Below are 6,453 nucleotides of genomic sequence, written 5' to 3'. Positions count from 1 at the left end.
TACGAATAAGTGCCTTGGCTTCTGATATGCTCATGTGAATTATGAGTTCAATGTTTGAATTAGTTTTTTACCAGTTTGTCCACAATCTCATTTCCTTCTACATGTGCAGGAACCCAGAGAAAACTAATGATGTTTCCTTGATTATGCAGTGTGTACACGAGTTGTAAAATGTTATATATTTTGTCTTGTCTACAGTCAAACTTTTCAGGGCTGCTAGAGAGTCTGTTTAAATGACTACTTTGTCAAGTCTTCTTCCACCCACTGGAGAGCCAAATATAATGCCACCAACTCAACCGTAAACACCATTAAATTGTCTGGTGCTCTCTTTTTAATAGCTACCTGATATTTCGGTACATACACAGCTGCTCCTGCTTTTTCCAGATGCTGGGTCTCTTGATTATTCCAGTATATTCTTTCAATCATATATGAACTTTTAAGAAACTGTAATAGTTTATTACTTCCTATTGTTGGATTCAAAACATTCTTTAGTGTTATTTGTTGCTCTCCTTTCTTCTGTAATTCTTCTACTAATTTGTTTCTTCTACATATTCTTTGCACTGTATCATTACATGTTCTACTGACTCTTTAACCCCACACCAGCTGCATAACCCTGTTGGATGTTTTCCTATTAAATGCATTATGTAACCCTGTATGCCCCAATCTGAGTCTTGGTATAATGCATTCTTCTTTCCTTCTTCCTCCTGATATCCTTCCAATGGTTGTACTGAATATAAATGTCTTCCCTTTTCCCTCATTATCCCAATGGTATTGCCGCTTTTGCATTATTTTCTTTTTCATTACCGCTTTAATTTCTGATCTACTATATGATATTTGCATGTCAGTGTCTTCTTTCATCATTGATTTTTTTTTTGTTGAGAATCCCCACCACTCTGTCTTGTCTACTATCAGAATATTGAGCGTCCAGACTTAATAATGCCGAACTAGAGTCTGAACAAATGAGAGTATTAGTTGATCCTGTCATTTATAATTTGTGTTGCAATCATAATTGCTAGTAATTCACCTGTAAACATTGAAACATGATTTGATATCCTTTTTCCTTCTGCTGTTTTCAAATTTGGGATGGTATAAGCAATTCCCAAATGTCTTTTTCCTGGATCTTCAGATGCATCTGTATAAACTTGAGTAAGACTGTGTTATTTCTGTCTCTGTTACCATCTGGTCATTTCCTTGCCTTGTCTCTAATAGGAATAAATCTACTTTAGGTTTTGGCATAATCCATAATGGAGTTGGAGGTAAAGTTACTATTGATGCAACTTTATACTCCTTTAATTTCATTTCTTGTACTAAATCTTCAATAATCCAACCAAAGCTAGTTTCCTTTCCTTTTCCATGTCCACAACATGCTTCTTACTCCTTTTTGGTCAGGTGCTAAACTTTCTGACCTTTTAAATTAGCCCATTGTGACATTATTAATTGCTGTCTTCTTAAGTACATTGGCATCTCACCCAACTCCACCTGCAAAGCCAGAACTGGAGAAGATGGATATGCTCCACAACATATTCTTAATACTTGAGACTGTATTCTTTCTAATTTACCTAACTGAGTTTTAGATGCTGATCCGTATATTATACAACCATAGTCAAACACTGTTCTTATCATTGTTGAATTGTATATATTCTTCATTTCTTCCTCTGAACCAAAGGGCTCAATAATCTGCAAACAGCAGTTTACCCAAATTAATATCAGCTGTAGCAAAAACATCATTAATCATAATAATAAATATTTATGGACTTATGACACTTCCTTGGGATGTCCCGTTTTCTATCAAGCCCCTATTGGATATAACTTCTCCAATCTTCACTTTAATGTTTCTTTCAATTAGGAAATCTTTAATCCAATTAAATATTCTTCCTCCTATTCCAATCTGATCTAATTTTATTAGCAGTCCATCCTTCCATAACATGTCGTAAGCCTTTTCCACATCAAAACAATACTGCTATTACTGTTTCTGTACATATTAAGGCTTCTTATATCTTCCTCCAAATGTATGATAGGGTCCATTGTTCCCCTTCCTCTTCTAAATCCACTTTGGTATGGGGAGAAGAAATGTCTTTCTGCCAGAGAGTACATTAATCGATCAGTAATCATCTTTTCCATTAATTTACATAAACGTGTAGTTAAAGCTATATAGGCCTGTAATTTAATGGTTTGCTTTGGACTTTCCCTGATTTCCTTATACAGTAGGTATTATTAATTTCTTTCCAATTCTGTGTTAAAACTCCTTCCTCCCATATTCTATTATAAAACTTTATATATAGAGTCTTCGCTGAGTTGCTTTAACATACTATAGCTTATTTCATCTTGTCCTGGTGCTGATACCTTCATTTTCTTTAATGACGCTCTCTTTAATTCCTGATTTGAGAATGGTACATCCAACATACCATTCCATGTTTCCCTCTTTTCCAATAGATGTGGATATTCTTTTGACAGTTTCTCTCTCATTTTCTTACTCTCCTGTGTCAAACTGTCTGATCTGTTTATGTATGTAAATGCACTCCTGAGCATTCCAGCTTTCTCCTTATCTTCTATAGCATTCTCATCTTCCATATTTAACGCTGGATAATCATATTCTCCACTCATCTTTTTAATCGTGTTCCATATTTCTTGTATAGGTGTGTTTTTACCTCCAGTATTCTTTCTTTGCTTCTCTTATTGTTTTTCTTGTTTCTGCTTGAGATTTCTTATATATTATCATATTTTCCCAGTTGAGGGTTTTCTTCAGTATTTTAAATGCTTTCCTTTTCTTCTTTACTGCTTTTATTTATTTATTCATTTTATTTTTGGATTTTCCTCCCAATTTGGAATGCCCAATTCCCAATGCGCTCTAAGTCCTTGTGGTGGTGTAGTGACTCGCCTCAATCCAGGTGGCGGAGGACGAATCTCAGTTGCCTCCGCGTCTGAGACCGTCAATCCATGCATCTTATCACGTGGCTTGTTGAGCGCGTTACCGCGAAGACCTAGCATCTGTGGAGGCTTCACACTATTCTCCACGGCATCCAAGCACAACTCACCACACACCCCATCGAAAGCGAGAACCACACATTATCGCGACCACAAGGAGGTTACCCCAATGTGGCTCTACCCACCCTAGCAACCGGGCCAATTGGTTGCTTAGGAAGCCTTACTGTTTTTACTGCTTTTATACATTTCTCATTTTACCATGGTACTATCCTCTCCTTCCTCTTTCATTTTACTTTTTGGAATACATATTTCTGTAGCATTCTTTATGGCTGCAACTATTTCTGTATTTATCCTATCTATGCTTTCTTAATTAATCCCGATTCTATCCAGTCCTTCCTCACTCATTATCTTAAATGTTTCCCAACTGGCTTTCTCATACTTCCATTTTCCCGCATTTCCTTGTTTTCCCTTCCTTATCTCACTAGTATTCATGATTGTACTTGTTACTGGGTAATGATCACTTCCAATTGTAAATGTCTTTAAAACGTCCCAGTTCATTATTCTTCCTAATGTACTTGATACAAGTGTTAGATCCAGTGTTGACTCTAATACTGATTTCACATCAACCTGTGTACTCTTCCCATCATTTAAGCATACCAAGTTTTTCACTCCCATCAATTCTTCAGTCATCATTCCATTTATATCTGTTCTTTCTCCACCCCATAATGTGTTATGCACATTAAAATCCCCACACCATATCACCTTTTCACCACTCTGACCTTTTATACTTTCTATATTCTCCATTGTTGATTTTTGGCACTGATTATAGAAGTTTATTATTACATATTTCTTCCTTTCTGTTTCTATTTCCACTACTATATATTCCATTATTTCTCATTTTTTCCAAGATTCTATAAGGTATTCCATCTTTTAAGAATGTGAAACACCCACCACCTTTACCTTCTTCCCTGCCACTTCTCAAACTTGTATATCCTTTTAAAACCACATCTATCCTAGGATTCAACCATGTTTCCTGGATACATATTACATCTGGTTTATTTACCATATGATGTATATACCCTTTAAATTCTTGACCAGTAGCACATAGACTTCTTGCATTCCACTGTAGGATTAATAACAATCAATGTTATCCAACCCATGACTCCTGACTTTGTTGACTGTCCATTATAAGTCCTTTCCTTACTGCTTCCGTATATGTTATACTATGCTTGACTTTTTCTTGCTGTATCTCCACTGCCCTTTTCCTGACCACACATCCTCCATATGCCACACTGTGATATCTTCCACAATTTCATCATTTCACTTCTGCTACTACTTCACACTTCCCATACTCATGTTCTCCTCCACAGTGTGCACACCTCGTCTTTGCTTTACATACTCTCGCAATATGCTCATATCTTTGGCAATTATAACATCTCAGAGGGGGAGCCACATACATCTTTACCGGGTAAATAATGCAACCTAGTTTTACATGATCTGGCAAATATTCACCTTCCAAATTTTGTCGCACGGAAAACTATTGACTCTGCTCCTTTCTCTGTTCATTTGCAATCGACTTACTTCCATGATTTTCCCTCCTTCAAGTTTCTTTTTTAGTTCCTCCATTATAACTCCATTATAACTCCCAATGGGACCCCAGATATCACTCCATACACCCATTAACCAACTATCTTATAGTTCATTACCATTTGTTTGCCCACTATTTTGAATTTTATTGCTTTATTTTTCTGCTGTTGGTTATTGCACGTTATCATCATTGCACTGTCCTGTAGTATTTTAGCTAATTTAATTTCACCTACTAATTTCCTTAATTCATGAGTCAATGCCATTGGATTCATTCCTGCTGTACCATCTCTTCCTTTATATTTCAGTATTATTCCTTCCTATTTTTATCCCTTTCAACTTCCTCTCCCTCACTATCTATGGAACTATATTCTGATCCTTCCTCTTACCTCTTCTGTGTTGCATATTTTCCTGTCCTTCCTTCTACCTGTGTCCATCCTACCTCCATTTCGTCCTCATCTTCACCTGTTTTCCACACCTCTTTTAGTCTCTGATCTATTCCCAGTTCTATTTCCTCGAGACTTGTCATCTCAAGAGAAAATGTAAGTTTTCTCCGACCACACGCTCCTAACTCCATCAAAGCTGATTTCGGACCAGGCCATCCTCTGCAGAATCACTGCAGACAAACTGAATTGCACCAACATTCACCGACCGAGCCACATGCTCCGCACATGCATTGGGCACCTACCCCCAGGCGTCACACTTGTTAGTTCTTTGAATTTAAAAGCTTCAATATTAGTATTATTATTTTTATTATTATTATTATTATTATTATTATTATTATCATTATTATATTATTATTATATTATTATTATATTATTATTATTATTATTATTATAATTATTATTACTATTTTTATAATTATTATGATATTATTATTATTATTATTATTATTATTATTATTATTATATTATCATTATTATATTATATTATTATTATTATTATCATTGTTATTATTATTTTTATTATTATCATTATTATATATTATTATTATTATTATTATATTATAATTATTATATTATATTATTATTATTATATTATATTATTATTATTATACTTATTATTATTATTATTATTATTATTATTATATTATTATTATTTTTATTTTTATTTTTATTTTTATTATTATTATCATTATTATTATTATTATATTATTATTATTATTATTATTATCATTATTATTATTATTATATTATTATTATTATATTGTTTTTATTATTATATTATTATTATTATTATTATTATATTATTATTATTGTATTGTTATTATATTATTATTATTATTATTGTGTTATTATTATTATTATTATATTATAATTATTATATTATATTAATATTATTATTATACTTATTATTAGTATTATTTTTATTTTTATTATTATTATCATATTATCATTATATTATTATTATTATTATTATTATTATTATTATCATTATTATTATTATTATTATATTATTATTATTATTATTATCATTATTATATTATAATTATATTATTATTATTATATTGTTATTATTATTATATTATTATTATTATTATATTGTTATTATATTATTATTATTATTATTATATTGTTATTATATTATTATTATTATTATTATTAATAATAATAATAATAATAATAATAATGCCAAGCACACCTACATAAGAAATTGCAGCTGCAACTACAGAATAAAAAAAAGAACAAAAGCAGTTGAAGTTGTGCAATGATAGTAATTGTTGATATTAAGGGTTATTGTGACTGACATAGATGTAACATAAGAATCAGAAACAGAGTGAGCTTTATTACTTTATATAAGTATTCTTACACACAAGGAATTTGTCATGGTGACAGAAGCTTCAAGTGCAAAGAGAATGCAATGTATATACATACATACAAACATATACATTTAAGCATATATATATAAAACAGATAAATAAAAAGAGAAATATACAATAGCGCAATA

The sequence above is a fragment of the Myxocyprinus asiaticus genome, chromosome 50, assembly GCF_019703515.2.
Source record: "Myxocyprinus asiaticus isolate MX2 ecotype Aquarium Trade chromosome 50, UBuf_Myxa_2, whole genome shotgun sequence".
NCBI classification, from domain to species: Eukaryota; Metazoa; Chordata; class Actinopteri; order Cypriniformes; family Catostomidae; genus Myxocyprinus; species Myxocyprinus asiaticus.
Note: the sequence above shows the minus strand (reverse complement) of the source record.